Raw genomic sequence first — 19,426 nt, 5'->3', positions numbered from 1 at the left:
TTAGTTAAAGAAAATTCAAAGTATTATTACCAGGGCAATTTCATTGGACTGATCATATCATTCTCCATGCTACTGTATTGACCAGAATCACCAGGGGTGTATGAGCGTATTGGTACAGAATAGAGGTCTCTAGTATCATCGATGAACTGGTTGGGATTTCTCTCATGGCTCTGCTGATTATGAACTCCATATGGTGGTGTCTCCAATCTGCATAAGCTTTCAAGCTCTGCAGCTACTTGTTTCATTGTGAGTCTATGTTCACCCTCTGCGCTGAGGCATTTACTTGCAAGCTCCGCAACCGCCATAAAATGTTCGCGACTTCCTTCACACGCTATTTGAGGTTCTATAAGCTTAAATACGTCATTCTTTTCTATTGCGTCAAGGAAAAATGAAACTAGGCTTCTTTGTTCCTGTGGACGATCAAAACAAAGTGGTTTTTCTCCTGTTAAAAGTTCGACAAGTACTACGCCAAAACTATAGACATCACTTTTATCTGTCAATTGGCTAGTTAGGAAGTACTCTGGATCTAAATACCCTAACGTCCCCTGAACTAATGTATCCATTTGGGCTTCGTCCAATATATTCAACCTTGAAGCTCCAAAATCTGATACTTTTGCAGCGTAATTTTCATCTAAAAGTATGTTGGTGCAGATTTCATATCCCTATGAATGATGGGTATAGAAGCCGATGAATGCAGATACGCAAGCGCTCCAGCACTTTCAGTTGCAATCCTAAAACGACTTTTCCAAGATAAAGAGGATGATGTTTTTCCACCCGCCTTGTTATGGATATGTTGGAAGAGGGTGCCATTTGAAATGTATTCATAAACAAGCAAAGGAACTTCAGTTTCTAAGCAACATCTCAAGACCTTCACAACATTTCGATGGTTAACTTGAGCCAAAATAACAAGCTCATTGATAAATTGTTCAATTTGGTTCTCATCAATTAATTTCGATTTTTTGATGGCAACCATACTTTTATCCAATAAAGTCCCCAAATAAACTGTTCCAAAACCTCCTTTGCCAAGAATCAATTTATCACTATAATTTTTTGTCGCCGCTTGTAACTCTTCTGCCGTAAAGATTTTTGTAGCCTCCACACCACCTTCGTAGGACGAAATCTGTTGTTTTAACAACAAACCACCATTTTGTTGAAAGAACTTCTCTTTTAAGTTTCTTCAATTGTCTTTTCCTGATGCTCAAGTATACCAAAGAACTAGCAATAATCATGAATAAAAACCCTAAGCCCATACCTGCATTTATACAAGCTCAGTCAAGAAGATATAAATTCAAATTACATTATTTAATTAATGGAATAAACAGTAATGCATACCTAGAGTGACTTTCAGTATAGGAAATTCCTTATTTTTGCGGGTGCAACCAGTTCCACCTTTCTTTCCATCTCCGAAATGTCCTTCTGGACAATTACAAGTGTAACTTCCCATTGTATTTGTGCAGGTTCCTTCGCAAGGATTGTTTTCTTGACTATCACACTCATTCACATCTGTACCCTCCACCATGAAACATAAATTAAGAACCCATCAATTAGTATACCGAATCTAATTGACGAATATATAAATGTGTATCATTCATGGGGTTGCAGATACAACTCAAGTTTGATGCATAAATTAATTGTTGTTGTGCTCCTATGGCTGCTTATAGTCTTTTACAGTAGAACCTCCATAGGTTGATACTCCATATATTAGTAACCTCTACATATTAATAAAGCTAAAACAAGAATAATTGCTATTGGCGAGGTGCCTCTTATTAGTGAGTGGGCTGTTGAGTTGGGATGTGCAGTAGATACTATGCCTTTCATGTACCTGGGAATGCCCCTTGGTGCGAAGCCTACTTCTAAAGCTATTTGGGTTCCAATTATTGAGAAATTTGATGCCAGACTATCTGTATGGAATCAAATATCACTTTCCAAAGGAGGCAAGTTAGCTCTTCTGAAAAGCATCTTAACCTCACTGCCAATGTATTATTTCTCTCTTTTCAAAGCTCCGATTTCTGTCATCAAGATTCTAGAGAAGAAAATGAAGAAATTCCTTTGGGGTGGTAGTAATTATTCTCATTTGATTAAATGGAACGTGGTCTTTGCAAACAAGGAAAGGGGAGGTCTTGGTGTGTTGAACTTGAGATTGATGAATTTAGCTCTACTAGCTAAATGGTGCTGGAGATTCGGAGTAGAAAAGTCTCACCTGTGGTACAAGCTTATAGAGGAGAAATATGGCCGCAATTTTTCAAATTGGGTACCGGGTATGGTGACTTCACCCCATGGTGTATCTTGTTGGAAAACAATTTCTGAGGTCAGTATTCTGGTAACCAAAAACTCAACTTTGGGTATCCATTCTGGAGGCATGATATCATTCTGGAATGATAAATGGGTCGGGAATACATCCCTTACAGAAAATTTCAATCTTCTTTCCAAATTAGATAGATTACAGTGTGATAGTTTGGCTGATCATATTACACCTGATGGTGCTTGGAAATTTGATTTCAAGAGAGACCTTAATAATTCAGAAGTGGCGCAGTTTGCTGACCTGTTATGTGTCATTGGAAGTAATCCACCATCCACTGATGACTTACCGGATACGAGAAGGTGGGCTCTTCATACTTCAGGTTGTTTCACTGTTAATTCTCTATATGAGAATTTGGTTGCTGCTGAGGGTGTAGCTGATTTTCCATATCATTTTGTCTGGAATGCCGGAGTTCCTCCTAAAGTTAACTTCCTAGTTTGGTGTGCAGTACATGGTAAACTGAATTCTTTGGACATGTTACAACACAAAGGTATGGACATCTACAGCTCTTGTGTTCTTTGCGGGAATAGTTCCGAGTCTCAGGATCATATTTTACTTCATTGTAAGGTTGCTCACAATATTTGGATGGCTGTTACTCCTTCGAAACATTGGTCTTGGGTGTTTCCAGGAACCATGTTTAGTTTTGCTCTATCATGGTCTTTCAATATGTTGTCCCCTTCAGGTAGAGTAGTGTGGGACTTGTTACCAGCTGCAGTCATATGGGTTTTGTGGAGAGAGCGTAACTGTCGTACTTTTGAAGAAAACTACAGTTTCAAAACAGATGCAGACCTTGCTACAGATGTTAAGTCCCTTGTTTTATCATGGGCAGAAGCTTGTGGAAAGAAGGTTCACCTGAACTGCTCTTATACTGTATCCAATTGGGAGACGGTATTCTCCTAATTTTCTGTTTTTTGCTTTTGTTTCTGCCTACCTGTTGTAAACATTTGTAAATTCTTATCTCCTTAATGAATTTCTCTATTCTTATCAAAAAAATAAAAAATTATGGTCCCAACTTGGACCAATTATATATAAATAGTAATAATCTCTGCAGTTTAATAATATCAATAATTTTTTGCAATCTTATCTTAAGGAATTTACCTACATATATCAATAATCGACAATATATTGAAAAAAATATAAATCTTGTTACGTATACGAATTTTATCATCCATATAAGTTCTTTTCCTAACATTGTATGATATTTTGATTTGTTGGAACCAAAATAAATTTATGGTTTATCTTTAACTATACGTTTAATTATTATTTATAGTTGTCGAAAACATAAAAAATTCTCTAGTAGCCTAAGAAGTTCCTAGATACATACATATATTTGTGTACGGAACATAAAAATGTTTGTACATCATCTATAGTACAACTATAAATACATTGAACACATACTGAACTTAGAATTTAACGTTGTCTATGCGTACCTCTTTATATTAATAACCTCTGTATATTAATAATTTTGTGAATGCACAAAAGTATTAATATAGAGAGGTTCTACTGTATTTTGAAAATCGCAATATCCCTTATAAGAATTAGTATTTTTCTTTTTTTAGTTACATTAGGTCGATTGACTAAATATTAGAACATATAATTCTGGTTTTCCAATTCATACCTTGGCATCCAGGGCTTAGATATGGATTCCCCATAAAACCTGTGTAGCAAGTGCAAAGATATCCAAAAACCTTGTCTGAGTTGCTGCAGTTACTGTTATTTTGGCAGGCAAACGTTGACATATCCTTTTGGGCTTCTTCGCACGTCTTGTTTCCAATAGCCCAATCAAGAACAATTGGTATCTCTATCCCTTTGGTACGAAAATCTGTACTTACTAAATCTGAAGCAGTAAATGTGTAGTTATCAGTCTCTCCTACGAATGAATAACTACAAGGATTGAAGGACAGACTCTCCGCCCTTGATGCGTTCATGGAATCAACCATGTTTATAAACTTCTTCATACCTTTAGGTAACGACACTTCACAACACCCACTTCCAGAACAAGACCCCTCTACAATCTTTTCCTTGGTTTTACATGTCGTCATGCATTTTGTATTGAAGTCAACATCTGGATCGAGAATGTACCCCATGGTATAACAACCAATCCCGAAGAATTTGTTTCTGGTTGACGAAATTGTAAATGGGGTATCTCTTGTGCTCAGGAACTTCAGTGATTCATCTAAAGTTATATTACCAGTTTGATCTTGATAACACATTGCAGCTACTACGTTTTTTACTCGTACTTCGGTATCTGATAAACTTATCAGTTCAACCATATTATATATACCTGAAGTTTTGTTTAGACCAAGCGATAAGAATGGTCTTGGAGGGTTGAAAGATGTATTGCATGTGATGTTGTAGAGTTTTATACCTTCTTGACCTGTAAAGGAACACCCATTCTCGCTGGGACCTAGACCAAACGGGTATGGAATTGTGAAATCACCACATTTGGCTTAGCAACCAGGCTTAGCCTGCGGCAATGGAGTCGTTGATGATGTTAGAATTAACCCTGAGAGCTGTAACAGCAATAAGAGTTGTAGAAACATAATGGAGGTGGAGATTGTGTTTTTTGTTAAGCTTTAATTTATAAGTGGAAATCATAAAATTCTGAAGATAGGATACACATATATGTATCTGTATCATCTGTATCCTGATAATGAATCAAGTGGCAAAATAAAGAGTTGGTGATATTTATCATTTTACTTTGATTTGTTCTTTAGAATGATGCCATGCCATTTTAGTTATTATCTAAACAATGAAAAGGGAATGGACCGATCCACTAAACCATTTTTAAGCTTATTTGTGTTTATAAACTTCAAGGATCCCATATTCGGTGACTCAGTCATCAGCAGCGACAGCACGGAGTCCCGGAGTGCTTCCGGTGTCCGTACTACTGACTGCTTATCGTGGATAAGACGCTCTAGGTTAATTAAGGAAAAAAAGATACAGGACGTGCTCCACTAGTCCCCTACTTACCTATTCGATCAACTTGTACTTGGAATTTCCCGAAAATGTAAATGACAATGACAGTGACTAAGACATTCATATATATAAAAAAAAGGAAGGAGGCACGTATAAAGTAGACGTGCGCACGTACATTGCCGCCTTATTTTTACTGACCGGATTGGGTATATCTAAATTTAAGTGGATCTAGAAATAAGGTTAAGGGTGACCAAAATGATTAAAGTTATGAAAATACCTTTATAATTATAATTAAAACATAACCTACTTATCTTCTCATTTCATCTTCTCCTATTCCTATACTCAACCTAACGTTTGGTTCCTCTCCGTCCATTTCCGTCATTCAAACGAAAAAAACTTGTCGATTAAATAACGAGATTGGAAAAGTAAGTGATTATATAAACTCATTTCAGAATTTCAATTCGTTGTTTGCATGTCAAATTAGGTCCAAAAATTCGAAATTCTGAAGTTGCAGTTATGTGGTCGTTAGGGTATCTGTTCGACAACACTAATGACTTTTATCTTCCTAAGTTGAATATCGTGACGACTTTTCATTTCTGGAAGCGACATTTTCAGGGTCGTCATGATATTGAACCTAATACCTTGACGACTACTGATGTTGCATTATTGGTCGTCAGGGTTTGAAAATCCTAACTTGCTGACTAATCACTTTTAGAAGTAGTTTTTCTTGTGTACTATTTAGTTATTGGTCGTCACCTTATTGGAATAATACCTTTACGACTAACATTTAGTTGTCCATCTGTAGGTTATCGACTATGTCGACTAAGTGTTGGTCGTCAATTTGTGGATTATCGATTATGCCGACTAATAGCTCACTAAAACATGGTTAGTCTGTATTTAGAATGGTTTTTAGTCGGTATGTTTTGTTTTCCCTAAGTTGACGACTAAAGTTTCGTCATCCCCTTACACAATTTTCGACTCTGACAATAAGATGTTAGTCGTTATTTTCATGTTTTCCCGAGCATGCCGACTTTTAATACTTTCAGTTATGAAAGTGTTGATTTCTTCTGTAATTTGGAGAATGAAACCATTAAACAACTTCAGAATCCCCTTTTAATTAGAAGTGTGTGGTTTCATTTCCGTTTCAAACAAAAATCTCAAAGAAATTTTTTTCTCAAAAATCTTCTCATATAATCCATAAGTTCAATCCAACTAATTAAGTTAAACATATTTATTAGTGCTAATTAAACAAAAGCAAATTTTCCATTCTTAAAAACATATGGGTAAGGAGCTTTGGGTTTTACTTCCTAATTACCTTATGTTTCCTTATTTGGTATACCCCAATTAATCTGAGTATATCCCAATCTCGCAAGTTTACTTTTTGCTGGGAACTGGGAAGAGATATTTGAATGATTGATACAAGAAAATATCACATTTCACGGGGATAACAAGTAATTATTTAATGCCATGAAAGTAAATGAAATTATGGGTTGAAGATTGAATTCACTACCCCTATAATTTAGGATGTCTTTCTCTTAAGAAACCACATATAAAACCATTACATTAATTACAACGATTGAAATTTTTCCGATGTAAAAATAAGACACATCTTATATTTTGAAATTTTTTAAATTTAACATTATGGCTTAAGGTTTCAATATTACAAGTAATTCCCCAGACAAAATAAAAGTTTAAGAAAATTCCTAATCACAACAAAAAATTTCACCTCACTATTTTAGTTTATTAAATGTAGATTAGAAATCAAGATATGGTTTGTACAACTAATATGATATCAATTGTCACGTACTAAGGAATTTTGGGTCAATTTTTTTTATCTTAGACTAATTTGGCACGGTCTCACGGTAAATTTTTGATCAATATGTCAAATTTCAAATCACATTCTAGGTTTTGTGTCACGAAGTACGAGTAGAAATTTAAGACACGAAAAAATATTCTTCATTTTTTTAAGCAAGATCACTTTCATTAATATCAAATAGAAGTTATAAAAAGACATTTGAGAATACATCACAGATGAATAACCACATATTAACATAAACTTCACGATGTAAAAGTATAAAATAGAATATTTCGACAAAAAAGAAAAGAAAATGAATAACTGATTTAATCAGAGTGCTGGATATTTTCATAAATGTTTGCTGCTATGAAAAGGGGGTTCGGTGGGCGGTAACTCCACCGGTTGTGTTCGACCCATAAGGTGTCTTTTCCATGAGTCACCGTTACTGGATGTCTTTTTGAAGGCGTTTTTTGGAGATGAAGAGACATATCCAACAGACATGAATCCATCTATAAATTGCGAATGGTTTCTCCCATTTCAACATCATCAAAAATATTTGATTTCTTTTCTGTCTAAGCATCATCAGAATCCAATTAGTGATTGTTCTTGATTGGGTCGAGGGAGTACAACTCTTGGATCCAACAACATTTTTAGGGATTCATTGTATCCTGAAAGTATTATTTACTGATCGATCGTACTCGCCAATTATTTCGGAATGGCCAAAATTGTTAGAGCACTGCTCGATCGAACTCACAAGTTTTGCTATCTCAATCTTGTTGTCAAAGATGTTATATGGAAGAAGAAATCGCCCGAAATAGAGAAGGTTGATAATTGTATGCCATTGGAAACAAGATTAACCACATGACCAATTGTATGCCAATGATTATCTACTAAGATGAATAAAGTTTTGATGAGATGGTGTATGGAAAAATAAATCTCCTGGAATAGAAAAGCAAGAAGCAGATTAAAGGTTTGTGTGCCCTATTATACAACAAGGTTCTACGAACATTTGTTAGATTTTTTATTATCCTATATTGATTCATTATGGTGGTTTATAAGTTTTCGATTAATCAAGTTTTTCTCCTCGAGAATAAAGAACTAAAGTTTAAACGATACCACCGAGGATTAATCTTGCATAAATAATCCATAAAAGGTGATTACATGATTGTTTACAACAAAAAGAACATCAAAATACAAGAAACTCAAAACCGAAATACAAATAAAGATATCAATTACGTATAAATCGCTAAGAGAAAGATAAAAATACCACAAAGGTACCCAACATCTGTGTGAGAAGTAGAGAGAAAAAAATGGTATAATGCGGAATTAGTTCCGTCCATTTTGAATGTTTTTATTCTTTAATAAGAGATGCTCCAAAAATAAAATATTACTTAGCTCTTAATCTTTAATATATGAACGAAAAGCCCGGATACCCTGAATATTTTTGTTGACGACGAACTCAAAGCGATGTCGTGTTAAATATTCGATGAAACAACCAATACGACATCACTTTGACTTCAAGCGAAGATAAAATATCGAATATAGAATAACATGCCATGAAACAACCAACAAAGATTGAACATATCACCATTAAATGAAGAAATAATCGCTCTTCAAGCAAACAAGGAATCGCCCAAAAAGAAAAAAAAATGTCCTTCATAATAAAGTCACCAAAATAGTTAGAAAAAATGTGTCGAAAGACATCAAAAATGAAAAAACTTAACATATTATTCAATTAGAAAATTAATTAAAACTAAAGAAAAAAATAATAATATTACTTGCTTTGATCTGGTTCAAACGGACTAGGTTTACTTCAAACGATATTACTCCCTCTGTCCTTCATATATATGCAGGGAAGGTGAAATCTCTTAGATTGAGAAATTGCTTGGTTTTTAAAATATCAATGACTATTCTTATTTGTACCATTATTCTCAATATAATTATTCATACATCATAAGTACGGGTATATATGTCAAAAAGCTTCTTGGAATTGTAACAACGCCTTTATAATATGAACGAAGGGAGTATTAAGGGTTACCTAAAGTTTTAAATCGTTGGATAGTGAAATCTATTATCTAAAGATTCGCCGTCCTGTCGGGACACATAAAAAGTATATATATATATATATACACATTCCAACTTCCCTCGTGGAGTCCGTGCCGTGTCTTAGTCCAGTGTGACTGATCATCTGAAAAGATCGGCTAAGCATCATCGGCTTGGTCAGCCTATTCTCAACGAACTACCTAATACTGAGCAAGCTCATCAAAGAGCGTTTTATAGCTTGATTCAGGATTTAGATCGAACCCAAAGTAGGTAATCCACAAATTGTAACTTACCCAATTATTAATTACATACAATCAATTTAAATAAATTTCAGACAGTATTATCGGGGCATATTCATTGGCATGCACAAGTCTTTCTTCATACTGGTGTATCAAACTGAATCACTACTGGTGTAAGAGTTTATTGGTACAGAAAAGAGATCTTTTGGTTCATTATTAAATATTTTGGACTTTTTTTCATGACTCCAGATACATGTTTTTATAATTTACTCAAGCTTTTCATGCATCTCTGCAACAACATGTTTCGTTATAGGTCTTCCTCAATTCCAACTTTGTAACTGCAATGACATGCTCATTTCATTCTCTACTTGAGGTAAAATAAGCTTAAATACGTTGCATAAAGGAAAAATAAACCTATGATTCTTTGTTTTAGTGATCAATTAGGAGAATTTGGTTTTTCTCCTGTTAAGAGTTCAACAAGAACTATCAAAAAACTAAACATGGTTTTTGGGGGATGAGGATCTTTATGAATATAATCTTGTTTCTTTCCAGATTAGTTATCTTGGTTGGAGTTGAAGTGGTTTTGTTTCCAATTTTTTTCTTAAATCCACCTAGACCATGTCCAATTGCACGGAACTACCTACAAAATTTTATTTGTTTATTTTCATACGCTACTGGTATCACGAAAGCAGAACCGGAAAACGTGGGGGTACCAAAATACACCACCAAATTTTTCGTAGGCAACCTGTATAGACTAAACTCAAACACAATTTCCGAAGTTACAACTTAATGAATCTCAATCAGGAATTATATGAAGAGTTTATATTTCTTTCTTCCACAATCAATGTGTAAACGAAAGCAAGTCCGTGAACCTGATTATACCGTGAGAGTACTTGGATGATTCCAAAAATCAATATCCAAGATCAATCAAGTCGTATCCAAAAATTAAGATGGATGTATCTACGTTTATTGATTTTACGTACAACCTGTGATATTTCAATTATATAAATAAACAAAAAAAAAATTACACAAACACCAAAAATTTTGTTAAATGAGGAAACCGCAAATGCAGAAAAAGTCCGGGACCTAGTCCATATTTGAACACCAAACAGTATTAAGCTGCTACAGAATCTAGCCTAGCTAATATCAATACTTATGAATGGAAATGTATTTGAAACCAAATCCACCGTCACAGTAATTCAGTTAAATGATTCCCTTAAATGACGTCCTTTACAACCTAATAGTTACTTCAACTCAATTGAAGATTTAAAACCAATCTTCAACATAAAAGCCTATATGTGATTTCCGTTCTGATCCTGAGATCAAGGTGAAATAGGAAATCGTTTATAGTAGACTAGGTCTAGCAAATCTCAAAATCCAGTACTTACGACTCCCGAAGAGCATCCTAGAATATTATTCACCTCACAAGTAAAACCTACTACGATTTCAACAAAGAATCATTATATAGGAATATACCTGTGGAATCAAACATTCTGAGACGAAGAACTTTGCGATTTCTATCTATCTTTCCTGATCGTAGTGAGACTTAACAATCAGTAGCTTAGGATACACGAACTATCAAGATAAAGATAGTCGTACCTGGCTTCACGAATCCTTAAGAAAAGTCTTTTTAGTCACTAAAGCTAAAAAGGTTTCAAGGAGAGGACGACTCTAGTTTTGTAATGACCCATCCCTCCACCGATACTGTCCCTACTTATCCACTGCGGTTATCCGACACTGTGGGGTTTTCAACGAGCATCGCTGCGGTAATCGGGCAGAAACTTTTCGGGAGGTCACCCATCCCTGGATTACTCCCGCCCGAGCACGCTTAACTACAGAGTTTTCAGCCAACTTTGTAACCAATTGTGCTGAAAAGGCCTCGGTGTTAGGAAAGGACAACCACTACTTATATTTCATTCGGCCAACCACTACCGAATATCGGGTTATTACAATACCACCACCTTAAATTGGAGCCGTCCTCGGCTCCGGAATATTTTCCACCCCAGATCCCCGACGTTCCCTGCCCCTCATGAGACAAGCACCTGGAACAACCCCGTCCAACGTACCTTCCCACCCTCGGCAGGTGACCAGTCGTCAACACAAGTTTAGAACTAGGACACACAAGAAAAGTGTCAATGATTCAAAGATATCAGTTGCTTAAGGTTCTCCTTTTATATACCTTCAAGGTCAAAGGTTTCTTTAGATTTAATCTAAGGTAGCTTTGGAATCAAGCAATCAATATTTAATGTTAGATGAATCTTTGTCTTGAGATAAACACAACAATATATACACTCTGTTTAGGATGAAACGATAATCGAACCGTGTATAGTGACTTGTTCATGAAAGGTTAGACGAAACTTGCTAGACGAAATATAAGCTTAGCCATTTTCATATAACACTTTTAGACTTTAATCTTGAGTAACAACCATAGGTTACAATGTGATCAAATATTCCTGGATGTATTTTTAGAGAGTTGTTCAAATGTTGATTATCTCATAGAAATAATTCAGATGTATCTGAAAATATTCGACTAGGTAAGTACGTGTACTTACTACCAGTTCGTGAGTTATTTCTGTCATGGTACGTGTACCGGGTATATGTACCTTCCTGGTACATGTACTTACTCCCTTAAGAAAAAACAGTTCAAGAGTCAACAAATCTTTTTGGTATCCATACCAGGTATGTGTACCTTCATGAGTTCACGAGTCAACAGATCTTTTTGGTATCCGTACCTGGTATGTATACCAAAGTCATTTCCAAACTATAGCTACGCCGGTACATGTCCTGCGGCTATGGACCTATAATAATTACGCTAGTATGTGAGATGGTATGTGTACTGTCATGTATCCAGATTTACAGTAGTTCTTTATCTCTCTAATAATCAATTTGAAACATTCCTGAATAACAACAATGACATATATCACTGTTCCATGTTATTTTCAAATGATTAACTTGAATCATGATTTAGGTCATAAAAAATAAATTTTTCTTAACCAAATTCATCAAGTTTTGAACAAATGTTCTTAAGTTTCGAGAATAATTAACAAGATAAACTTGACTTGAAATTTTTATTGTGCTTGTTAAAGTGCACTTAGTCATGCGACTTAGTCTCACAGATATAAAGCTGAAAACTTGAGTAATAGGTTGGTTCAGTCTTCGCTTATCTTTTGTCGATGAATTTCTCCAAATGTCTTCAGTTGATCTTCACCTTCGAAAGGTAGAACAAAGTGATATCTGATAGTCAACTACACACTTCTATCCTAATCCGAGACTTGACTAAATGTAGACTAGAAATCAGAATATAGTTTTGATCAACTAAATTAGACAACAAGATTGAGATAACAATGAAAAAGCGGGGGTCTAACAACCACACCCAATATTTCACTTAGCAATCAGTATGGACAAACTCCAATATACTTTTAAGAGAATCAACTAGACAGTCAAACTCAATCTTAATAAAAGTATATCAAAGAGTTATATCTCACTTTCTCGATTCAATACTTACTCAAGAAAATAGAAATCTGTGAGTCTAATTGAATACAAGAGAAACTACTTGAACGTTACCAAAGACCAATGTTCAAGGATCAATCAATTTCAATCAATAACCAAAGGTTGGATTTACCAATTGATCGATTCAACATACAACCTGTGATATTTCAATTATAAAAAAAAATATAATGCGGAAAAGAAATAACACAGATACCAGAAGTTTTGTTAACGAGGAAACTGCAAATGCAGAAAAACCCCGGGACCTAGTCCAGATTGAACACACACTGTAATAAGCCGTTACACACACTAGCCTAGTACAAACTAACTTTGGTATGGACTGTAGTAGAACCCCAATCAATATCACACTGATCCAAGGTACAATTGCGCTCCTTACGTCTCTGATCCCAGCAGGTGATGTGGTTTTTATGTTGTTGTAGAAAGTGGTAGTAAAGTTGTCGTTCACTCAGACTTGTGGAGATTTGTTTTAGACTTAAATAAAAACTCAAGATAAAGTTGTTATCAAGATTATAAAAAGCACCGAGACTCAGGATTCCACCATTGACCTATTAAGTGATTTAATCTAATCAATATTTATGCAATTCTTTGCGTTTAAAGTGATTCTAATATATTTCCTTTAGTAGATTTTTGAAGTAACAATTGTATACATCAAGCATGAAACATCAAAAGTCTTAAACTAAGCATGCTCCATCAAAACGGATCACAACCATTCAATAAAAATCAATTTTCCAATATTAGTTCCATGCAAATAATCATAAAAGAAATTGCAAGAATTAATTAAAATAGAAATAAACCACTTTTCATGGAACAATGGCTTCCTCCGTCGCCTCGGCTAAGGGGTTTAGCTCTTCATGGTGAAAACACGCTCAAAATAATAATCCATAGCTCAAAAAGGTGTTTTATTGAAGAAGAGGTATAAAGCAGTGTGTTTGTAACAGTTATAACTGTTACAGAACCCACTGTTACAGAGAACTGTTGTAATATGTGCTGTTACAGGAAACGATAGAAAATATATGTTGTTGAATAAAAGACTGCTCTGAAGGGTCTTATGTTCTTCGTGTTCTTCAGCAGCAGCAGCAGAACTCGACTTCCTGCAACTTCGATTTCTCGACTCTGTGGTGTTCTAAACTTTCCCCAAACTGTTCGACCTCCTTCCTTGAACTCCCAGCAACTTATATATAACCAACAGAGCGATTTAATCTCCCCAAAACTCCTCGGAATCTCTTATTTCCTTCCTTGGCAGTTACGGCAATAATCTCTTCCCAAAATTGTTTCACGCGTTTCTGAGCTTTCCAACTTATCTCAAACTCTTCCTTAGATAGATATGTATCTTTGGCAAGAGTTTCTTGCCTTTACTCTTCCTGGAATTCCAAAAATAAGTCCAACAACAAACCGTGTATAACTTGACTTCTATTTCTTTTTCCGGCTATTCTAGCCAATTTGGGTTCAAACAAAAGACTTCACCAGGCCTGTTTAGGCCTAGGGAGTAAACCCAATCAATTTCAGCCATTGAATCGCTCTGGAACTCGATCGAATCATCACCCAAAAATCATGCAGACGTGAACAAAATTTTCCCGCCAATTTTTTTATTTGAATTTGGGTAGAAAGTGACTTCCCCTTATCTGTGGCTGGTCTCCCTTTAGCAGATCCCTGGAAATGGGTCACCCCTTAGTAATTAGGTTACCCCTTATCCAAAGTGAGAGTCTGTATAGTAATTTTCTCCCACGAGCGCAAAAACCACTTTTCGAGCCAATTTCGCCGCAAAAGCTTATTTCTCCAAAAATACCTACAGGGACATAAAAAGCCATAATAAATATAAAATCTAGCACTAATAATATATACAATTGAGATTATATAAGACACAAAAATGTGCCTATCAAATACCCCCAAACTTATTATTTGCTAGTCCTCGAGCAAATCAAATAGAAAATAAAAATCCTAACTCACTGTCGCAGGCATCGTCGGTTGCATGTAGCGTATGCAACAAGCCTTTAAACCCCTAGGTGGCCCTAGTGGCCGAGTTATATTCTCGGGAGGGCTTACAAGAGATATACCCACAAAACCTTTACTCCAGACCCTAACTATCTACGCAGAACCTTGGAAGGCACTAAAGAATCTCCTTGGTTGGCATACTTATTGACTACACGAGGAAGTACCCTGATGCGAAATTCCAATTGTTGTACACGAGTTTGCACTCAAGCATACTAAAATTTATATAAAGTGACAGAGCTCTACTCAGATAGTCGCACTATGGACATCAATATCCGGAGTCAAAACTAATCACATGGATAGATCAAGAAGATGGATATAGAGAAAAACATAGATGGTTTTGATGTTTACTAAGTGAATGGCGTTTCCCATATCTGTCTGAAGGCCTCCGCCAAAATGAACCTATCCTAATGGATTGAGGTACTAGTCTGACTAATATCAACACACTGGCATATAAAAGGGAACCAGTGGTCGATAACCTAACTCTACGTCAACACAACTGGCATATACAAGGGTACCAGTCGTCGACTTTATTGAATTTATTCCTTTTGGTCAAATGGTCTGGTCTCAATTTCTTTTTTTTTTTTTCATCTTTTTTTTTTTTTTTTTTTTTTTTTTTAACTTTTTCTTAACTTTTTTTTTCATGGTATCTCAATCACTCTAATTCACCCTAGCATTGGTAACAACTTGAATCGTGAGCCCCACCAAATCACTTAGAAACATATTTAAAAATAAAAATAAAAACAGAAGTGAAAAGGACTCAACGAGATATGGAGAAACTACCATGTTATTTCTAACACCTGAGCTCTGTGCTTTTATGAATAGATTCTTTAGATGTTGCCATCTAATCAGATTGGTTCCTCGACTCCTACAATCAAAATGCTTCCATCCACTTAGATTGGTTAGTGCCATCCTTAATAAGCATAAATTTGTAGGCTCTGGAGTTTATTTATTGCAACTAAAAAGTTTCTCCAATACCCCCAAACTTAAATCTAACATTTTCATCAATGTTCTAAAGATAAAATTAAAAGCATGAACAAGGAGAAACTGTTACCATTTGAAGCAAAAGAAATAAGGAAAGATATTACCGTGTTTCATGAGATTGGGTTACCTCCCAAGAAGTGCTAAGTTTAACGTCTTCAGCCAGACATAAGAAAGGATTAATCACCTCGTATCATAAAGTAATAGCCAAAATATCCGCGGGTCATCAAAACCAAATAGAGCTATCACAAGTAAAAGGAATCTGCAACATGCCAAGAAAATTAACAAATAAAGCGCACCCTTGTCTAGTTTCCTGTTTAAGACAACTACATCTAGCTGTGGTTCAGGTTCAGGCTCTATGAAAGGGTCTAGATAAAATATTTTCATGCGCTGGAATTCCTCAAAGCTAAGGTCCGGTTCAGGTATTAGAGTCTGGAAAAACTCAAGTAAAAACTTAGATGCACATAATAATAACCTGAATAATTGTCGATCCTTAAAGTCAATCAGTTTTGACTCACACAGCTGACCACAATGAGAGTGGTGGTCTTCCTTAAACAAATGTGTCGACCCTAATCTCCTAAAGTAATTAGGTTTAGTCTCAAACCTTAATAATTGACACATATGAAACTTATACGTTCCCACAATTGGTCGAAAAATATTTGGTGGGAAAACAAAGTCAATCTGGATATCATAGCCTAGGTAAACCACATCAACCAGAGGATGGGTTTCTAACAACTGAACTTCCTTATGGACATCACTAGGTTCAGGAAAACGTGTATGAAGATAATCTTATAAAATGGTTGAGGCACATATGTCAAGTCCCAAGTGAGGGACCTTTCTAATAGTTAAAGCACATGGAGAATGATAATCACCCCCAAACTTAGAGTTTTCAGTGTCTCTAGAAAGACTAGTCATAACTTCCCTAATTTCAAGGTCATTAGATTCCTGAAAATGGTCAATTGATTCTTCTAAGTATGGTTCATCCTCAGTCATCTCTACGAGTTCACTTTCTTTGTCTAAGACTAATGTTTCTAAATCGCTAGACTCTAAAACAATATTCTCAGAAAAAACTCGTTCCTCTAAACCATTATTAGCTTCGTAATCAAAGGGAAATACTCCATCGTCTAAAACGGGGGTATCTCTAGTCAAATCCTCGTCCTTTTGAATAGGTGAATAATTATTAAAATTATTTGGATTTGAACTAGAAACATTATCATTATTAAGCTCAATTGGAGTAACAATTTCCTGATCATTATGCCTACTTATTTCAAATTCTTCATCAACACTATCCTCATCATAATCATCATTATAATAACATGAAAATGGTTGAACCTCATCTAAACAAGTAGTGTTACTAATTTTATCCTCGTCATCTTTATTATGTGAATAACTATCTTCATTTTCAAAGGTACTATTGGAAACACTATATTGGAAATTAAGAGCAGTTATGTTCTGGGCCTCTAACAAAATATTTTGAGTCGACTCACATGACTTCCTGATTGAATCTAGGAAATAAAGTTCACTCGTTGCGTTGATTTCGTCCATAACTAAGTTATTCATTTCTGCTAACTAACATGTCGACTCAGCTAACTTACGTGTTGACTCTAGTAGAGAGGAATTTTGCTCGTATGACCTGTTGGCGTGTGGATAGTAATTGGGCTCACCATGGTATGGACCATAACCTTCAAAAGTTTGATGTTCCCAACCATTATTCACACTATGGTCAAAGTAGTAACGTCCATTTTGAAACTCAGTCTGATATTCGTTATATTGGCTATTGTAATACCAGTTTGACATTCTATTGCAGGGGTGTGAGTTGTCACACAAAATAAAACCCACTGACAGGGGATTCGTGGGTGGATAGAGTCTTACCTCCCGTACCAGACGGGCGATGAACCGTTGAAGTCGACTCAGGCCACCGACTCCGATGTCAGTGTACGAACCCGAGAGGCCGAGACAGTATCGTAACTGTCCTCCTCCCTGCAAACAGATTATATTTAATTTTTAACCCTTCCTTAGGGTTTTAAAAATAGTGTCCAAGAATGTCCAAAAAGTCCAAAAATAAAAATGTCCAAAAAGGAAAAGAAAAATTACAAAAATAACACCCTATTTACAGTTTCTAAAAATAAAACAAAATAACTATATACAAAATCTTCTTCTTCACTCCTTTCGGATTCCTCTTTTCTTTCCTTCTTCGGCGATGCATTCCTTTTATAACACTTTTTCTTCCCTTGTAGCTTCGCTCCAAATCTGAAAAGAATCGAAAAATACCAAAACGCGTAAAAAAGAACAAAAAATAATAAAAATAAAAAGAAACCTAAAACAAATCTAAATACAAGTCCGCGTCGGCGGCGCCAAAAATTGATGTTGTTTTTATGTTGTTGTAGAAAGTGGTAGTAAAGTTGTCGTTCACTCAGACTTGTGGAGATTTGTTTTAGACTTAAATAAAAACTCAAGATAAAGTTGTTATCAAGATTATAAAACGCACCGAAACTCAGGATTCCACCATTGACCAATTAAGTGATTTAATCTAATCAATATTCATGCAATTCTTTGCGTTTAAAGTGATTCTAATATATTGCCTTTAGTAGATTTTTGAAGTAAAAATTGTATACATCAAGCATGAAACATCAAAAGTCTTAAACTAAGCATGCTCCATCAAAACGGATCACAACCATTCAATAAAAATCAATTTTCCAATATTAGTTCCATGCAAATAATCATAAAAGAAATTGCAAGAATTAATTAAAATAGAAATATACCACTTTTCATGTAACAATGGCTTCCTCCGTCCCCTCGGCTAAGGGGTTTAGCTCTTCATGGTGAAAACACGCCCAAAATAATAATCCATAGCTCAAAAAGGTGTTTTATTGAAGAAGAGGTATAAAGCAGTGTGTTTGTAACAGTTATAACTGTTACAGAACCCACTGTTACAGAGAACTGTTGTAATATGTGCTGTTACAGGAAACAATAGAAAATATATGTTGTTGAATAAAAGACTGCTCTGAAGGGTCTTATGTTCTTCGTGTTCTTCAGCAGCAGCAGCAGAACTCGACTTCCTGCAACTTCGATTTCTCGACTCTGTGGTGTTCTAAACTTTCCCCAAACTGTTCGACCTCCTTCCTTGAACTCCCAGCAACTTATATATAGCCAACAAAGCGATTTAATCTCCCCAAAACTCCTTGAAATCTCTTATTTCCTTCCTTGGAAGTTACGACAATAATCTCTTCCAAAAATTGTTTCACGCGTTTCTGAGCTTTCCAACTTATCTCAAACTCTTCCTTAGATAGATATGTATCTTTGGGAAGAGTTTATTGCCTTTAGTCTTCCTGGAATTCCAAAAATAAGTCCAACAGCAAACCGTGTATAACTTGACTTCTATTTCTTTTTCCGGCTATTTTAGCCAATTTGGGTTCAAACAAAGGACTTCACCAGGCCTGTTTAGGCCTAGGGAGTAAACCCAATCAATTTCAGTCATTGAATCGCTCTGGAACTCGATCGAATCATCACCCAAAAATCATGCAGACGTGAACAAAATTTTCCCGCCAATTTTTTTATTTGAATTTGGGAAGAAAGTGACCTCCCCCTTATCTGTGGCTGGTCTCCCTTTAGCAGATGCCTCGAAATGGGTCATCCCTTAGTAATTAGGTTACC

At 35.5% G+C, this 19,426-nt stretch overlaps 1 pseudogene; it reads right to left on the bottom strand.

Moving 5' to 3' along the window:
* Positions 1-26: 26 nt before the first annotated feature.
* LOC113307086 lies at positions 27-1,444 on the bottom strand (annotated as a pseudogene).
* Positions 1,445-19,426: the final 17,982 nt, after the last annotated feature.

This window comes from Papaver somniferum, chromosome 1, assembly GCF_003573695.1.
Source record: "Papaver somniferum cultivar HN1 chromosome 1, ASM357369v1, whole genome shotgun sequence".
Classification (NCBI taxonomy): Eukaryota; Viridiplantae; Streptophyta; class Magnoliopsida; order Ranunculales; family Papaveraceae; genus Papaver; species Papaver somniferum.
This window is presented reverse-complemented; position numbering and strand designations above follow the sequence as displayed.